This window comes from Vombatus ursinus, unplaced genomic scaffold (assembly GCF_900497805.2).
Source record: "Vombatus ursinus unplaced genomic scaffold, bare-nosed wombat genome assembly UNPS02014821.1, whole genome shotgun sequence".
Classification (NCBI taxonomy): Eukaryota; Metazoa; Chordata; class Mammalia; order Diprotodontia; family Vombatidae; genus Vombatus; species Vombatus ursinus.
The window spans coordinates 3,623,597-3,644,141 of NW_020954599.1; positions in this window are offsets into that span (position 1 = coordinate 3,623,597).

Consider the following 20,545-nt stretch of genomic DNA (forward strand, 5'->3'; position numbering starts at 1 on the left):
CCAAGATCATCCACTGCTGTCGCTAGTTATTTTGACTTTTGTCCTGCCATTGGACTTCAATGACTCTGGAAAGGAGAGTGAGGCTGATAATTTTGTGCAACTTTGCCTCACTTCAATCCAATTCACACAAGGTAAGGCATCACCCTATGATCTCATAGGTCTTTTTTTTTTTTTCAAAAATTGATGAACAATAATAAAACCAATCATCTTACTTTACAGGTGATGGGATGAGGAAACTAAACCACAGAGAGGCTGTGACTTGACTAAGATTTGTATACACATGAATGTGTAGATATCTCACATTTATCATATACATACAAGTATATACAAAATAAACACAAAGTGAAATAGAGATCTTTAAATGAGCTTTCAGATCTCTTCCTGTCCTAAAGTTTGCATCTCTGTGCATTCCCTTTTGGCATCCCGATTCCTTCCTTCTATTGGTAACTGGACAGCCTAGAAGAATAATGGGACCCACCTTGTAATCCTTTCTACTTTTTCTCCTTCTCTTCAAGAACTAAGACTAACAATTGTGTTCTCCAAAGCAAGAAATGCTTATTGAATGGCTGGCTGGCTGGCTGAGATCCATGGTCTCTCAAAATTCATCAGCCAAGCTATCCACATGGGAATAATGAATGGATCAGGCAGTTGAATCCATTGATACAGTGATCAACTACTATATCCAATTTAATTTTACAGATATTTATTAAGCTAGGCATTTTGCAAGATGCTAAAGATATAAAGACAAAATTGTCATAGTCCTTTGGGTAGATTTTACATTCTATAGAAGAGATACAGTTTGTGCATAGACAATAAATACAAATATTATGTAAATAAATTCAGCAGCTACAGGCATCTGAGCTAAACTCTGGAGGAAATTAAAGATCACAAGAGGTGGGAGTGCATTTTAGGCATGGGACGCAGCCTAGGCAAAGACAGGGAGAGATGGAATGGCAAGCATGAGTAATAGCAAAAAGAGCAGTTGGGCTGGATTGTAGAGTTCATGAAGATGAATAATGTATAATAAGATTGAAAAACTAGATTGGAACCAGGTTAAGAGCTTTAAATGCAAGGTACTTACTTCACTTAATAAATGTTGACTGAATTTAAGTCTTGAGGCTACACTGTAAGTGTTCTAAAACAAAATTCCAATTGCTGATGTTTTATCCTTAGCCATTATGTTATAGACTACAAAACAGAGACAGAGACAAAAAGCTAGAGACAGAGACATAGAGACATAGGAACAAGGACTGAAGAGACCAGAAGAAAGAGAAAACAGAGACATCCAGAAAGAGATGAAGGGAAAGAGAGACAGACATACAGACATAGAGAAACAGAAAGCTGAGAGTCAGAGAAAGGAACAGGGTAGGAAGGGGAAATAGGGGTGGAGAACCTGAGGCCTCGGGACCACCCGTGGCCTTCTCGATCCTCAGGGTGCGCGGCCTTTTGACTGAGTCCAAGTTTTGCAGACCAAATACTTTTATTAAGGAGATTTGTTCTGTGAAGTTTGGGTCCAGTCAAATGGCTGCACTCGAGGACCTAGAGGGCTACATGGGGCTTAGAGGCCACAGGTTCCCCACTCCTGATAGAGAGAGCAGAGAGACAGAAAGAGAAAAAGAAAGATATTCAGGTGAGTGATAATATTCTGACTAACAATCCATTCTGATATTGGTGACTTCACCGATTCAATCCAATTCAGTGTCATGAAAACTTTAAGTTTATGAGCATACCTTTTGAAAAACAAGAAATGAAATAAATTATTGATACATTAACATATCATTCTCAGTCTGATGTGTATGTGTGTGTGTGTGTGTGTGTGTGTGTGTGTATGTGTGTGTGTGTAATCAGGAAAAGGTTAAAAGATAAGTTCCATTAAAGGGCCTACATTCTGCATAAGCACTATAGTAATTCCAATAACCATAACTTTTTTAGAGCTTCCAAACACCTGGTTCTTCCTCAATTTTGTGATGAAATGGCATTTTCTTCCCCTTTTATAGAAATAAAAATGTTAATTTGAAACAATAACATGTACAATAATATAAAATGTAGGAGCAATTTTTATTCATTATGTATGAAGAAGACGCCAGGAAATGTAAGGTCAATAGAATGGAATCACAACACAGTAAACATAAGGTCAGCCTAGTGATGTGATCTTTTACAGGGCATGTTTCCTCCATTATGTATTCTACATTCATTCAATCATGAGAAAAACAGCATTACCAATTTAGGAGAGAAATAAGAGAGTAAATAATATCCTTATATACATTCTTAGTCAAAATTTCTAAATCCTAAAAGATTCATCTGTAATATAGACATGTTTCTTTTTTTCAATAGTGCCTCTTTTATTAGGGAACATGCATAATATCTGTAGGAAGGAAAGAAATAAGTATTTATTAACACCTACTATATGTCAAGTACTTTGCAATTATAATCTCATTTGATCTTGACGACGACCCCAGGTGTACATGGTGTTATTACCCCATTTTATAGATGAGTCCCATCTTCCTTAGGGAGCTTCTTTACAACCCCTCTTAATTCTACAGCCTTCTTTCTTTAAATAATTTCCTATTTATCCTGTATGTAGCTTATTGATAGAGATTTGCTCATTGTCTCCCCCATTAGATTGTGAGCTCCTTGAAGGCAGGGACTCTTTTGCCTCTTCTTGTATGCTTAGGACTTATCACAGTGCCTGGAACATAATAGATGCTTAAAAAATGTTTTCTGACTGACTGAGGTTAAATGACTTGCCCTCGGTCATACAACTAGTCGGAGTCTGAGACCAGATTTGAACCCAGGTCTTAGGACCAGTGCTCAATCCACTGTGACAACTTGCTACCTCTATACTCACTAAAAGTGTGATATGATATGAAAACTCAGTCAACTGGAAGGCTGAACATGGGTTGTCATCCTATTCTTTCAACTAACTAACTATAAGACCTTAGGTAAGTCACAGGAATATTTCTGGGCCTCCATTTTCTTATCTCTAAATGAGTTGCTGAACTAGCCAAAACCTTCTAGCTCTGAATTCTCTGATTCTATATAAAGTGAAGAAACATTCTAGATTTGCTTAGAATAGACAAAGCCCCAGCAGCCACTGTTTTTCTCCCCTGACTTAAAAGGATAGAAGTGGCAGTTCAAGGTCACAGTCAGCTATCCTGACTTTCACTGTTGATACTTTCAAAAAATGAAAACAGTTTGCAGCAATCTGGTGCTGAGAGCTGCTGGAGCTCCACTGAATTTCTGTTAGACCCCAGATTTAGTCCCAACAAAAACCAGGCTGGTGCCTTTTCCTTAGTTTGCATAACAGTGTGTTCAAGGAAAACACAAATATGGCTATGGGAAATATTGAAATGGCAGAAAAACTTGCATACTACAATAAGCAAAGATGGTGCCAAAGTCTCGCTGGAGAAAACGAGTGTAGTAAATTGGAATCAGCGCTGCATTCACAGTCACAAAACCTGGTTTCAAAGCGGAGCGTTGCTGATTAATGGCTACGTGACTTTGAGAAAATGACATCATTTCTCAGTTGAGTTTGTTCATCTGTAAAATGATAGGGTTGGACTCAGTGATCTTTAAGATCTCTTCCTGTCCTAAATCTATAACCCCATGATCTTGGGTGGTGGAGGTAGCAGGAGATGTGCTAATTCTACCTTTAGGAGTTAAACTAGATATCGATTGATTCTGGGGTTTGCTAAACAAGAAAATGGTAAGAGAGCACCAGCTGCCCTTGAGGTATTCAATTCACCTGACCCAGATGAACTACATACTTGGGTCTCCAGAAACCTGGAAGATGTGATTACTGAACCACTGTCAGTGATATTTGAAACATTGTGGAGATGAGAAGAGATGTTACAAGATTGGAGCAAGGTAAATGTAGTACTGATTTTCAAAAAGGGAAAGAGAACCATCTCTAAGCTTAGACTAGTGAACTTGATCTCTGTTCCTGGGAAAATTCTAGGATGATCAGTAAAGAGCTGGTCATCTAGAACACCTAGAAAGGGAAGAGGCAGTTACAAAGCATGACTTCATCAGGAACAGAAATATCCAGTCAAACCTAATTTCCTTTTTTTAAACATTTTATCTTTTTTTACAAAATCACTAAATGAATAGATGAGGACAATTCTATGGATGTGATCTATTTAGATTTTAGCAAAGCTTTTGAAGAAGTTTTTCATACTCTTCTTGTGGAGATATGAATGAGATGAGAATATAGTTAGATTCAGAAACTGGGAGATGTAACTTCCATAGTGAATGATGGAGTCAACATCCATAAGATCCTGGCAGGTTAGAGCATGTGGATTTAATCTAAAAAATTTAATCCAATAGGGATAAATCTTTCACTTACGCATAAAAAATCAACTTCACAAGAATATAATGGGTGAGGCATGATTACATAGCAATTGTTCTGAAAAAGGTCAATTGTCCATAAGCTCAATATGAGCCAGGATTGTGATGTATTAGTAATTTTTTTAAAAAGCTAATATGATCTTGACTTACAGTAAAAGGGCATATCTTCCAAAAATAGAGAGATGAGAATTCTACTACATTTTGCCCTCATCTGGCCAAGCTTATCTGGAGAACTGTGTATAGTTCTGGATCCCACAATAATAAGCTAGATCATGTTCAAAGGAAGACAATCAGGTTAGTGAAGGACATTGAGTCCACAACATATGAAAAAAATTGGGCATGTTTAGTCTGGAGAAGAAAAGATTCAGGGGAGCAGACATGATAGTTTAAATATTCGTGTGGAAGAAGGATTGAACTTTTTCCATTTGCCCTCAAGGGACAGAACCAGTTTTAGTACTGGTTTTTAATAAAGAGAGAAATGTAGGCTTGATGTCAGGAAAACTTTCTGATATTTAGAGGTGCCCAAGAATATAAGGGCTGCTATGACAAGTGCCTCCTCTTTGGAGCTGAATGACCACATGATGGTATGTATGAGTTGAACTAAATCACCATTGAGGTCCCTTCCTGCTCTCAAATTCTATGATTCTGGGAATACATTTGGAAAAGGGGGCCTGCAAAAAGGGAGCTTTTTAAAAGTGAAAGGATTTCTCCCACATATTTACAACAGAAGACAGCTGGCTAAATGTAAGGATAACTTCTTCCTTACATCTAGTAACAGAAGTCTGTGGAGCTGTTCTCCTTTTGTGGCAGATGGAGAAGACATCCTGCTTTTCTTAAATGACAGGTGAACTGAAAGGGTAAAATAAAAGAAGAACTACTTAAAACCCAGAGAGTGGCTTAAAAATACTTTTTGAAGTATTTTCTCTAAGTGCAGGTTTTAAAATAAAAGAAAATAAAAGATAAACTAGTTAAAACCCAGAGAGTGGCTTAAAAATACTTTTTGAAGTACTTTCTTTAAGTGGAGGTTTTAAAAGAAAACCATGCTTGACTCAGTTTTTCATAAACTCAAGCTATTAGAACTAGAAAAGACTTTCTTACAGACTAGGTAGTTCAGAACTTCTTAACCTGGAGTCTATGGACCAGAAATTTCAGGGAGCCCATGAACCTAGATGGAAAAAGATTGTATTACATCTTTGTTTTCATTACCTCTAACTGGAAGTTAGCATTTCCTTCAATTATGAATGTAGACAACAAATATACCAAGAAGGAGACCACGGTAGACAACATGAAAAGGGAAGGGATTCCTGATTTCAAGTGGAACCTTTTATTTGACAGATGAGGGTCCCAAGTGACTTGTCCAAGATTATGGTAATCCTTGTATGTGGAACAGAGCCCAACTCCCCAGGTCTCCTCAGCTCCAGTCTAGTGCTCTTGAGACTAAATACAAAGCTAAACTTTCAATTAACTTGAGCTCAATTCAATTCAGTTGGATTCAATTCCATTTTGTTCTTCAAATTCAGGACTTCATACAGAACTAACAGTATCAAGGAAGCCAGTACTTCTAATCATTGGAGACTATCATTACTCACAGAATTAGGAACCATCAATTTTCTCATAGGAAATATTTTAAGGAATACCTGATTTCTATGGAAAGTCTTAGGGTAAGTGATTCTTTTTTTATTTTTTTCCCAAATAATATTTAAACCAGGTTCTTGGTTCCACTGGCAGTCCTTCAAATGTCTTAGTTAACAAGAGTTATATATAGTAGCCAAATTCTCAATTAAATAAAATCCTACTTAACTCTAAATCACACACACCATTTATCATAGCTATTAGACTGGTTGGGCCAAAAAACATTTAGGTTTCACTTCAGTGGTGTCTCATTTCAGTGATGAATTAGGAGATCCTTAGGAGTGTCTTAGTTAAGTGCTAGCAGCTAAAATGAGGATTTAAAAACAATTTTGAATGAGGTGTGATAGCATTACAGAACATTACCTTAACCTAAAGTGCAGAATTAAGATAAGGATCATTTCATTCATTCATTCATTCATTCATTCAAAAATACTAATTTAGTTTCCCCTATATTTCAGGCATTGTGTTGCATTTCTTTTGTATGTTATGAGGGCACTGGTAGAACCAGTACTACAGTGTCAGTCAGTCAACAAGAATTTTTAAAGTACATATCATTGTCCCTGGCACTGTGCTAAATGCTGGAGATAAAAAGAAATAAAAAAAATCAAAAACAAACCTAGCTCTCAAGGGCTTCACAGTTTAATGGGGAGAGACAATAGGCAAACAACTGTGTAAACTATACTGAGTAAATTTGGAGGTAATCACAGTAATCATGGAGCAAAGGCATTAGAATTAAGGGGGATCAGGAAAAGCTCCTTGCAGAAGGTACAAATTTAACTGAGACTTTAAGGAAGTCAAAGGAAGTAGGAAAGGGAGATGGGGAGGGGGAGGATTGCAAGCATGGGAAATAGCTAATGAAAATTCATAAAGTTGGGAGGAGTATCTTATCAAGAACTAGTTAGAAGGCCAGAATGGATGAATAGATTGTAGGCTGCTAGAATAGGCCTCAGAAGCCATCTAGAACAATTTCTATAGGAGTATGACCTATAAGAAATCCAACTCTTTTGAAAGATCTCTAGCAAGGAAAAATGTATTTCTTTCTAAAGCAGCCCATTCCATTTTTTGACAACTCTAATTGTGAGGTAGATGTTCCTTACAAAGAGCCCAACTCTATATTTGTCATTTCACCCTATTGCATGTTAACAATGCAGATTGAAATTGAAAGTGTCATGCGTACTTTTAAAATTTCTTCTCAGAGTTGGTTGTGAAATATTTACTAGTACATACCTACTTCTTTCATTCTGTTCTTATAAAGCTTTTTCCAAAAAAATTAAGATTATATATATATATATACACACATATATATGCATATATGTATATATGTATATATATATATATCCCTCTTGAATTTTAATTCAACTCAATTCTTTAACCTCTCAAAAATGTTTTGGATTCTGTTATTTAGTGCATTAACAATTCCACCCAGCTTTGTGTCATCTGGAATTTTGATGAGTGTGCTCTCTAGTCTTTATCCAAGTCACTGATAAAAAGTAATGTTAAACTGCACAGGACCAAGCACAAATCATTGGAGCATTCCACTGGAGACTTCCTGCCAGCCTGACATTGTACCATTAACAAATATTCTTTCAATCCATCCATTAAAGCAGCTCTGTATCTATCCAATTGTATTATTGTTTAGTTCATATCCCTCCATCTTCTCTACAAGAATAGTATTAGATATCTTATTCAATAAGTTGCTATATAAAGACCTGGAAACAAAGGGGTTGTCCATCAAATGGGGAATGGCTAAACAAATTATCATATAAGAATGAAATGAATAATTATTGTACCATAAGGATGGTGAAAGGGATGGTTTTAAAGAAAGCTGAGAAGATTTATATGGACTGATGCAGAGTTAAGTGAGTGAGGAGATCAATGTATACAGCAATAGCAACATTGTGAAGCAGTTAAAAATGCATATCACCATAAGAACAATGATGAAGTAGGCCTCACCTCCTGAGAGAGGGTGATGAACTCAAAGTGAGGAATGACATAGCAATCTCAAAACATGGTAAATGGATGGATGTACTTTGCTTGACTATGATTATTTGTCACAAGGATTGTATTTTCCTTTTCTTTTTTTAAATTGGTAGGGACCATTTGGGCAGTAGAAGGAAACTATAGTGTTACTGAAAAAGATATAACAAAAATGTTAACTACACTTATATATTACTTTGAAGTTTACAAATTACTTTATACATATATATATATATATATATATATTAATTCATTTGGTCCCCACAACAACCCTGGGATATAGATGCTATTATTATCCCCATTTTACCAAAGAGAAAACTTAGACAGAGGTTTAAATGACTTGCCCAGGGTCACATGACAAGTTAAGTGTCTAAAGCATGATTCAAAATCAGATCTTCCTGATTCCAAGTCCTGTGTTCAATTCTCAGCATCATGCAGCTACTCCAAAAGAAGGGCCATTGAAGTATTTTTAATATACACAAAAAATAGATAAAGGAGGAATGATGGATAAAGGTCATGTGGTCCTGAGAAACAGATCAGGCCTATTGTATTTGTCCTTTACAATTCCAGATGCAGGTAATGGATTACCTACTCGGGAGGTCAAGGCACAAGTATCCAGAATTCCGGGAATCCAGGCCAATTGTTAAAACAGCCCTGCCAAGAAGAAAGCCCTGAGGACCCAGAATCAGAGATGCTAGCCCCCCTACAGCTTCGGACTTGAACTTGGTGGAACTAATGCTATGTAGGAATTGAGCTAAGCCTTGAGCCTAAACACCCTCTCCTTCCAAGAGACACAGGAAGTATAATGGCGATTGTGTCCCTAAGGTGTTAAAGAAAATATTTATATGCTTATTTTTGCTATACTTATGAAGTAAACATTTCTTTGTTAAATGGTTAAGTAAAACTGGAATGCTAGTCACTGTCACTTAAAAAGGAGAATAGAATAGATTGGAAAGAGATTTCCAGGCACCTCAGAGAATGTGAGGTGGGTAAATTGTAAAAGACTTGGTCCTCAAACATGGGGTCAAAGTCAAACCATATTGCACAGATATAAGATAAAGTAATTAGGAAACTGGACCAAATTATACCAATCAATCAGCATTTATTGAATACCAACTGCATGCCAGTAACTATGATAGGTGCTAAGGAAACAAAGCTAAAAATACAATAGTCCCTTTCTAAAGGCCTTACATCCTATCAGGGGAAGAAATAGGTATATAAATGAGTATAAGATACAAAATAGGTACAAGCTAATTTTGTGGAGGGAGTCACATAAGTAGCTAGGAGAATCAGGAAAAGCTTCATGTAGAAGGTGTCATTACACTTGGTTTTAGAAGGAAACTAGGAATTTTTAGCAACTTTTAAGGTCTGCTCCATTTCTGGTTTAAAGATTCTACTCTAGTTATTTTAAGTTAGCTTAAGAGCAGTTATTAAGATCTGTTTAAGCATATAAATTATTCCATAACATACTCAGCTATAACTTTTAAATGTACTTTGAAAAAGGAATTAGTCTTTGTCTTATAATAAGAAGAGAAGGCTAGTAAAATTTTAATGGGACTTTCTTTTAACTTTAAAATAGTACCTAAAGAGTTAACAGATAAAAATGAATGTCCTCTAGGTCTTCTTTTCAAGGTTAATAGATTTATAAGAGTAGCAGAAATCAACATTTGACCGCTTCAGAATTATATGGATCACTCTTTCATTTTTATAGATGAAGAAATTCTTCCTCACCCTTCCCTCACCAAAATCTGCTTTTGCAACAAATTAAGGTGTCTGGTACATACTAAGTGTTTGTTGATAGGTGGATGATTTAAAAATTGAAACACTAAACAATCAAAGATTTTATCTGCCATTTCCTTAAGTCTAGAAAATTAATAAACAATAAGTTCAGCCCTGATGTGTAGTGTTAAAAATTTCTGATATATAAATATTCACACTGAAAATTTAACAATCAGCTCTTCCCAGACAGTTTGAGCTGACTCCAGCACACAGCTGCCTATGAGGTACTGTTCTAAGCTCTCCTGATACAAATACAAATAAAGAATAAAGTTCTTGCCTTTAAGAAGTTTATGTAACAATGGAAGAAGACATTCCATAAAGGGGAAAAGGAAAATTTTTAATCAGGTCTGTATTCAAATTCAAGTTCAGTTATTTCTACTCATATGACCTTGAGAAAGTGATTAATCTGTGTGGGCCTTAGTTTCCACATCTGTAAAATCAGAAGATTAGACTAGCTAACCTTTCAGGTCTCTTCCAGCTCTAAATCTATAATACTTTGATTCTCATACTGTCCTAAATTCTAAGTCAGATATATGTTTAAAAGATCCGTTAGAAGGCACACAAATACATGTTTATATCCCTTATGGCAATCCATGAATAACCTAAATAGTTATAGTTTATGACTGTTATTTACTTTTTTAATAATTTGTTTCAAGAAAAGAAATGTTTATTTTTCTTTCTAAGACAGCAAATACATGAGAAGGAGACAGAGTGTTATAACAAAGTGTAATACTTGGAACCTGGGAGGTCCAGGTTCTAATCTCATCTCACCTATGTGACCTTGAGACAGCAACTTCAACTCCTTTGACCTCAATTTCCTCATCTGTACGATAAGAATAATAATACCAGGAGAGCCTGCCATCACAGTACTGTTATGAGGATCAAAAGAGATAGTAGATATTAAAAATAAGGTAATTTATTAACACAAACAAAAACTGACTTGAATCATTAAGGATAATACCACATTTACTATTTTTAGGTGAAGAAATTAAAACCCTTTACCATTTGTCTCTGAACAATTTCATGATGCAAGGAAGCATTGCTTGGATTGATTCATCAGGTTGTACAGTCCTTTTTGGCATTGTTCAGTAGGCCTCTAATGAAATCCTAATAAAATTTTAGCATGACCCTTTTCTATGGACCAAAGCTAGATTCCATCTGCCTTCTCAGTTCCTAAATATCTAGTTTCCCACATTCTTCTTGCGTTAGTTCATTGTGTCTACTGTCCTCTCAAGATACTTTGCCTAATTAATTCTGAGAAAGTAATTAGTCCTCACTATTTGACTGGGAAAGACCCATATTTTATTATGAGTAACATGCTCCATGGGCAAAGTTTCAATTTGATTCAGGATTGTACAAATAGCTTCACACTGCTATTTCTATTGGCGATTATACTAACGGTCTCAATAAATAGGTTGAATTTTCCTGTTTTCTTTTTTAACATCACAAAGACGGCAGTGTCAGATTGTATCTCATTTTAAGAATACTACCCATTAACACCTTAAAACAATAAAATGTACCAAATGAAGTTATTTAAATCAGTAGTGTTAAACTCCAATAGAGAAAGGATCTGTGCTGGCCATATATTGACTTAGAAAATGACAAATTAACATTATCTGTGTTGTGTTGTATTTTTATTTATTTTGTTAAACATTTTCCAATTCCTTTTTAATATGCTTTTACCTATACTTGAGAGTTGGTCTGGTGGAGAATTTAACAGATCTGATAAATGACAGAAAAAAGAAAAGAAATATCTTTTCAAGAGTAAAGCCTTCTGAATAAACAATAGAAGATGATTTGAAGGAACCACTCCACCACCCCAAACCCCTACACAATTAACTGGTAGTATGACTATCACACTAGATCACCATCTTGACTATTGCTTATGATGGATTTTTCCCTCAAAGATTCTTCTTGACAACAATCTACTCTGACACCTTCATCCTCCACCATTGAGGAAGAATAGGATTCTCTCCCAAAACAGGAAATAAGAAAATCAGCCAACTATGAAAGGGTGAGATATGTCAATGACTGAAGGGGAAATGAATTCCATACAGAGGGAATGGAAGTGGTCAGGATGAACTTACCTTTTTTTTGTCTTCCTCTGTGATATAGTTTGGGCCATACCTGGTGGTCTGAAAAGAAGAAAATAAGTGTCATTAGATAGTGGAGGGGAAACTATGGGGATGTGGCTCATATATGCTATCTGAAACAGAAAAGAAAGGGCAGACAGAAAATAGGGTGAAAAAGAAAGGTTGAGAGAAAGTTCAGTCTCAACTCTGATAAACCAGTATTAAGAATGAAAGATAAAAAATTAGCAAATAGTGTGAAAAAGGACATATCACAATAAATATAAACTACATATTAAGAGATAATAATTAAAAAACATGGAATGAAATATATAACAAAATAATACCTCCAAAAGACCTCCCCAAATAATGACATAACAGTAAAAAAAATGCTAAAATAGTTCAGAATAGAAATAAAAGTTTAAAAGAAATTAATGTAAAAGAGATGGAAATTAGGGCAGAGAAATAAGAGTTCTCATAGAAGATATAAAAAAGCTAAAGAGAGAGAGAATTTAGGACACAGGGTAGATAATCTCTCCAAAACAGTTGAGCTCCTGACTGATCCACTCTCATTGTGAACTTGAGGATTCTTGAAACCCTGGACTTCCCAAATCCCACAGTTACTATAATATCTCTAACAATCATTAAAGCATTCTCCTTAGTAAGGGTCAAAGATTTACATATTTCTTTAAAGAGTATATAAATATATATGTACATATATATATATATACACATATATATATTCTCAAAAGCCATGAAATTAAAAAACATAACGGAAGAGTAAGGAGATGTGTAAATGACATTTAACAAAGAACCAACTAAATACACAAATGCTAGTTTAATCCAGTTTTGTCTGGTGAAGGTCAGATTCGTAAATTACCTTATGATCATTAGAAGCCCACATATTTCATAGAATAAAACTATGTCAAAAGTATTACTTTTCACATGTAATTCATACCACACTATAGTTTATTTTGCTTGAAACAGTTGAAACTTAACCCACCCTCAAATTCAGACTGAACTCCAACCACTTCCTATCCCACCACAGTTTCCTTTTTACTGTATTTTACTTCTGCTACTCAAAAAAAAATATTTCTTGATATTCAAGCATGTCTTTCCCCTCAATCTCCCTTTGTTTTTTTTACCCCTATTTTCATGGAGACGTGGATTTGCTTCTAAGATTTTCTTTTCTTTTACCTCATTTTGTTATTGTTATTTTTAGCTGGTTTGATTCAGTTCTACTTCTTTTGACAGGATAAAATATAGCTTGAATTATATACAATCTCTTATTCTGGGATTTTGCTGTTTTGTTTTGGTTTTTTTTTGTAATTACAAAAGCTATATATTTACACAGCATATTCTTATATTCTCTACACCATTCACTGAATTACATGACTATGCAAAATCCAGCATATTCTCTTTTCATAGTTTCATCAAGGATACCTATGATACAAGTATAGTTAATTGTTATAAAGAGTTCATAAAAATAGGCATATATGTTGGAAGTTATTGATTTCTTTTCAATCACCTTTTTGGGGTTGTAATACTGTCTGCAGTACTTTAAAATAGCATTATTTCTAATAAACTTTAAAAACTTGATTTGGAATGGTGGCAATTGTAGGATAACTTAAGATATATTTATTCAAATTTAGGCTTTTAGTGATGGAGAGATGCACAGGTAAACTGCGTACCAATTTATATTTTAAGAAGCCATACCCCCCCCAAAAAAAAAGTCTTATTCCTTAATGGATAGAGTACTAGACTTGGAATAAGAAAGACCTGAGTTTGAATCCTGTTCCAGAAACTTATTAACTGCATGACAGGAAAGTCATCTAACTTCTCTTAGATTCAGTTTCCTTACATAAAATGGAGAAAATAATACTACCTACTTCACAGGGTTGCTGTGAGGATCAAAAGCAATAAGCAGATATAAAAGCTCTTTGAAAATCAGAGTGCTACGTGAAAGTGTTATTATTGTTGTTGTTGTTGTTTTTATTAACGTCTTCCCCCTTTTCCTTGTAAATACAATGAACTTTCTTCCCCCTACTTGATATGTCCTACCAGTTTCTATGTAATCTGGACAAATATTATCATAGTATTACAGTGATATTTGTCATTCAGAATTAAAATAAATACAAACAAACATAATTAAATATGATTAGACAAGTAACTGATTTTTTTTAAATGTCTGGACCCAGGTGGCAGAATGACTAAGATCACATTATTCCTCTGAAAAGTTCAACACAAAAAGATAAAATCTCAAATGGTTTATGCTACTTGAGCCAGAACATTAGCAGAGATATTTTAAGCAATGAACTGGATGAAGTTTACTTTTTCTGAGAAGTTTAGAGAACCATTTGACTCCAAGTTAACAGGAAGAGACAATTCTCCTTAAAAGGTGAGCACCTCATTTTCCTGAGGGAACAAATTAGACTAGGAGTCTACATAGAGCAAAGGAAGTGAAAACTTGACAATTACTCCATTAACTTGATTAATTTAAACATCTGAAATTGGATGTTTAACAGTTATCTGGTTGAACTTTCTCCAGTAGTCACTACACTAAGTATGAGAATTAGAATGTAGAATGTGACCTAAGGGCTCACTTTTTGACTATTATTTATTTCAATTAAACAAACTTCTATTAATCATTTTGCATGTGAAAGACATTCTCAAGGCCCTGGGGATATGAAGACAAAAACAACCCCCCCCCCAAAATAAATCCTTGCTCTATGCAACTGAGAACCTAGGCATGTAGACAAATAATCTTAAGACAAGAATTGTTTAAGCTCTTACTACCCATACAGTGGTCATAGTCAGAAGGGATACTGAACTTTATCTACTCTAACCTTCTCATTTTACAAGGAAAGAAATTGAGACCCAGAGGGGATGAGTGATTTGCCTAGGGTCAACAAACTAGTTGATATTTAAGGCAGAATTCAAATTCAGTTCCTCCAGACTCCAAATTCAGTATTCTGTCCACTATACAAGGCTTCCTCTCACCAAAACACTTCATGCAGTTTTGTTTTGTTTTGTTTTATTTTGTTTTGTTTTGTTTTGGTTTTGGTTTGGTTTGGTTTTGACATGGCATCCTAGCTTCCTATATCCCACAGTAGTTTCTTGTTTGACATGTTTCTGCCTTCTAAAACCTGGTTGACTCAGCCCCTGATCCAGTAGCCTGAAGGCCAAAGCCAAAAGCTCAGAAATGCCTTTGAAGTATCCTAAATAAGTTACTTCAAAGGGATTTTGCATGCAAGTGAATAAAACATTCTTATAAGTAAATTGGGTCGTCAAGACCACCTAAGCAGGTACAGATCCTTTCATTTCTAAAATGAATTTCTGAAAACTAAAATTTATCTCTAAATAATTCTCAAATGCAGAAGATAAACTTCATGAAAAATGAAACTATGAAAATATTCTGTGAGTTTTGGATTTTGCTATTAATAGCAAAGGTACTGAAGCTTTGTGGAGCAAGAATATGAACTGTTTTCTAAGTCCTAAATGCACTTTAATGAAATTTTGCTGAAGAATGTGACACATCTCCACTTGTCAGTGATTGGCATTCGTGTTCATAGCCTTGGAGTTATCCTTGGTTCTTTACTATCCCTCAACCCACATACCCAACCAGTTTTCAAGTCTTTTTTTAAAATGTCAAGACAATTTTTAGCATATATTTTTACAAGATCTTGAGTTCCAAATTTTTTCTCCCTTCCTCTCTCCTTTCCCCTGGAGGCAATTTGATATAATTTATATATGTGTTATCATGTAAAACATACTTTGTATTAGTCACAGTTGTGAAAGAATAAATAGATCAAAAGAAAAAAACATGAAAAAGAATAAAGTAAGTGAAAAAATATGATTCAATCTACTTTCAGAGTCCATCCGTTCTTTATCTGGATATGGATAGCATTTTCATTCATGAATCCTTTTAACTTGCCTTGGAACATTGTGTTGCTTAGAGGAGCTGAGTCATTCATAGTTGATCATCACACAATGTTGCTGATACTGTGTACAATGTTTTCCTGGTTCTTCTCATTTCACAAATCTTTCCAGGTTTTTCTGAAATCTACCTGTTCATCATTCCTTATTACACAATAGTATTCCATTACATTCATATACCGCAGCTTATTCATCCATTCCCCAATTAATGGGCATCCCTCAATTTCCAATATTTTGCCACCATGAATAAGGTTGCTATAAATATTTTTGCACTTTTAGGTCCTTTTCCCTTTTTTTTATTTATTTGGGATATAGACCTAGTAGTGGTATTGCTGGATCAAAGAGTATGCATGGTTTGGTTGTCCTTTGGGCATAGTTCCAAATTGCTGTCCAGAATGGTTGGATCAATTTACAACTCCACCAAACTGAAAAAAAAAACCTTGAATTCCCTTTAGCTACTATCATTTCTATTAGATCAACATTGTGCAGTTTGGGTATTCTGCACTGTTACTGTTGCCTCATCGTGATTATTCAAAAGAATCTCTAGACTGAAGAGATATCAAATCTCTATTTTCCTTCTGGCACAATTATTCATGGAAAACTTGAATTAACAGAAAGATCAATTAGATTTGGCCATAGTTGATGGTACCAGTAGTTGGCAGTTGTAATTACCTAGAAGAACAAGAGAAAAAAAATATTCAGTTGAGAACTTGCATGTCTAGTCATCAAGTCAGCAAGTCTACCCTATGTCAGGCACTGTGCTAAGCACTGGAGATAAAAAGAAAGAGGAGGGGAAATAATCTCTGCTTTCTAGGAGCTCAGTCTGGTCAAGATAAAATGAAAACAATTATGTAAAACAAGATATGTACAGAGTGAAAAGGAGATATCTCAGTGCGAAGAAACTAAGATTAAGGTTTGTTTTTTTTTCCAAAGGAATTCTAAACAAATTCTAAACAAATTCTTGTTCAATTTTATATGTATAATCAAGTAAGTGCATGATGTGAAGGATATGAATAAGATTTTGCCATAAGTATGATGTTAATGAATTCTAAATGATAATGATGGTGTTTCCACATAGTTGCAAAACTGACATGAAAATATGTGAATCAACCCATAATACAGAAGTAAGGGGGCAATGTGGTGCAGTGTAAGGAAGGATTCATTTGAAATGAAAGAATCTGATTTCAAATTCTGTGTTTGGCACTTTTTGTCTGTATGACCTCGAAAAAATCAGTTAACATCTTTGATCCTCAGTTTCCTCAACCATAAAATAAGGGGGTAGAATTAGATGACTTCTAAGGTCCCTTCCAAATATAAATCAGTGACTCTCTGATTGTAACCTGTAGCCCAGTGGTTTCCTTATTCTGGCCCCATGGTAGACCATCAAAGTGCAAGAGATAAAGCAATAGCTGTAACTGCTTAATTAAGTACTGATGCTTAATCTCATAATTCAGATTTAAACATACTTTAAGAACTATATATCTTCATTGACTTCCTACCTTGATTAAACATACAGATTAATTGTTTGATCTCTGCTTTACCTGGGGCTGTAAAGTCATAGCTAGAGTTAGCTAGATCTCTAAACATTGAAAAATGCAAAATTCTTTTTTGATCATGAATAAAATGTTTCTTGATTACAATATTCAGAATTACTTGTCATACGCTCACCTGGAATGATATGTTTATGGATTCATGAGCACAAATAAAAAGGATGTCTTTAAAGTCTCCATACAATTTGCATACTGTTCAGAATTTCATCAGGTCTAAACGCTGAGCTACGAGAAATCATGTGCAAAAATTAATGTGTTCATCATATTATATATAAAATATTAATATTGCCCCTTGATATTATCTCCTTTTGCCATTGTTTTCTGGACAGCCATTTTATCAGGGTACATAATCTTGCTATAGCAAGACAGACAATGGCCTACAAAGTCCAAGTAGCACTTTTTAATTTAATATTCTGTGAACTGCCAATTTTCAAATTACACTAAGATGTGTGAGTGCCAGCCTCAATGCAATGAAAACTGCTTTCCTCCAGGATCAAGGTTTAATAACATGATAGCATGAGTCATAGCCAGACGATGAACTCACTGGTCTATTCAGAAGTAGCCAAAGATTAATGTTTAATAAAGAGCAGGTCATCACTGGCCATTTTAACTGTTTCAAGAAGGTTTGAGCTCCTTTGGTGCTTTAGAATATGGTCACCTTGTTGGACTAATACACAAAAAGAAACCCATGTTTTATGCTTTGATTTTTTCCAGTGAACCATGGCACACAGTCAGTTTTGTAGCAATTGTTATTGCTTGCTGGCTTGTTATGCCTTAGTGAAGACTGATGCCAATGATTTTTACACCCAGCATCACAAATTACACTACATACAATGCAGAAGACCTATTGCCATTGTTTTTATTTTCCTGTTATCAGAAGCAATATAACCTAGAACTGATCATTCTTATTCCTGTCATCTTTGTAAGATGATATCAGTTGCCTAGTTAATGAAAAAGAATACGGGCCACAAGAGTGTTGACATGGATGATGAAAATAACTCTGATAACCACAGCACTTCAGAGTTGGGTAAGGTTCAGAAGCCCTTTAGCACAATCTGTGCCTGAATATAAATACACAGGAATTACAGAATTTGTGTTGGAAGGAACTTCAGAGGTCATATAATGTAAAAGGAATCCCCAATATCCCACAAGAAATCAGGTCTCTATTTGAAGTCCTCCATTGAGAAGCAATCCACTGGTTCCCAAGGCAGCACATTCCATTTTATGATAGTTCTATTTCTAATAAAACCATTCCTGAGATTAAGCCTACATCAACCTCTTTCTAACTACTCCCTAGTGTTCCTATTCTGGCCCTCTGGTGTCAAACAGAACAAAACAGTCCTCACTATCACATCCCCAACAAGTAATTCAACTTCTTCTTAAAGATCTCCACTGACATGAAACCTCTCTCTCAAGAGCACACTTTCCACATTGAAATAGCTCCAAGTATTAGGAAGTTTTCCCCCTTGTATCAAGTTTAAGACTACTTCTACTTAATATATACTTTAGTTCTATCATCTGTGTAACAAATTTAGTCTTTTGTCCATATAACCAACCATCAAGTCCTGGATGACAGCTATCATGACACACTCAAACTTGACTCTCAAATGATATGGTCTCCAATTTCTTCAACATCCACAGAATCCTATTCCAGAATATCCCAGCCAAATATTACATTTGAATCGTTATCATGCTTAGTCTGAAAATTATACTTTTCTTAACATAGGGTAGGGAAAAATAGGAGTATGGGGTTGCCATAAAAAAACCTGTTGAATCATTTTGAATTTGCTGTCCATTAGACACACCATGTCACAACATAATAAAATCATGAATCCATAATGAGAAGGTACCTTAGATGTCATTTATTCCAACCATCTCAGTTTACAAATAAGGCCCAGAGAGGTGAAATAATTTTCTTACAATCTCCCAAATGGTAAGTAGAAGCAAGACTTGAGACTAGGTCCTGTGACCAAAAATTCAGTGTTTTTCTACCACTCAAAGTGCTTTCTCTACTGAAATTTAGAAAGAGCAAGACCTAGGAAAACTAGAAGGGCCACTGCATTGCAGTGACAGTGTGAGAGTTTCATAAGGTCCTCTAAAAGAAACAGCAAGATGAATATGGAGTATATGAGGCAATATGAAAGAGCGTACGTGAGAACCTAAAACTAAGCTTATTGTAAGTACTTAATAAATGTTTTTTCATTCATTCATTCACTCATTCATTCATTCATTCATTTGAAGAGGAATTCCACTGAATCCAAAAGGTGGTCCTCCTCTTACAGGAAGCCCTTAAAGTTTTAGGTAGCATCTCCATTGCATTTAAGGCACAGTTGCCCATGAAATGTTCCATTTGGTAGAGGTTGTTCAGGATGGTCTATGTAACTTTAGAATGAAAGCTCCTATAAGCACAAATTGATATCTAGCCATTCCTCCTCTATCTTCTATTAATGTATGCTTTATACTCAATGTAATGAATGCTTTATACTCAACTGCACAAGTTTACATTTTTCTGTATTAAACCTATTATATGTGGGGTGTTGTTTCAAGTCATCCCAATGTGTTTCAGTAAAAAACTGTTTACCAAGGTTTTATCTCTCTCTTGAGCCTTGTGTCATCTGACAATTTGACAAATGTCACATATGTCTTTGTCAAATACCATTGATATCAAATAGTGCCAAATAAGCTAATGAAGAACCCCTGGGACTCTACAGTACAAGTCTTTCTCCAAATCACCTTGAACATTTAACAACTACTCTTTCCTAGGTCCATTGATTCAGCCATCTTGGAATCTGCCTAGTTATTACAAGTCAGAAAGACAGTGAGAGAGACTTTGTGAAATATTTTGATGAAATCTAAATGTATCAAAGGATTCTCCTAATTGGTCAGTCTCTTAATAAGAATAATGATACTTTATACTAAGATTGTGCTTTGTGGCTTAAAAAAATTGTTTCTATACATTAACTCATTTAACCCTCACAAAAACCTTATAAACTAAATGTTATTAGTGTTATTATATAAATTTTATATAAGAGGAATCAGAGGCTGAGTAAATTTAAGGAATATCAAGAGGTTAATTCAACTAAATTCACCAAACAAGCTCCAAATATATATGCAAGGTACTTTGTTAGGCATTATGGATATACTAATTTTAAAAGAATCTCTGTCTTCAACTTACATTATACCTGAAAGTGTGGGATAGATAGATAGGTAGATAGATAGATAGATAGATAGATAGATAGATAGATAGATAGATAG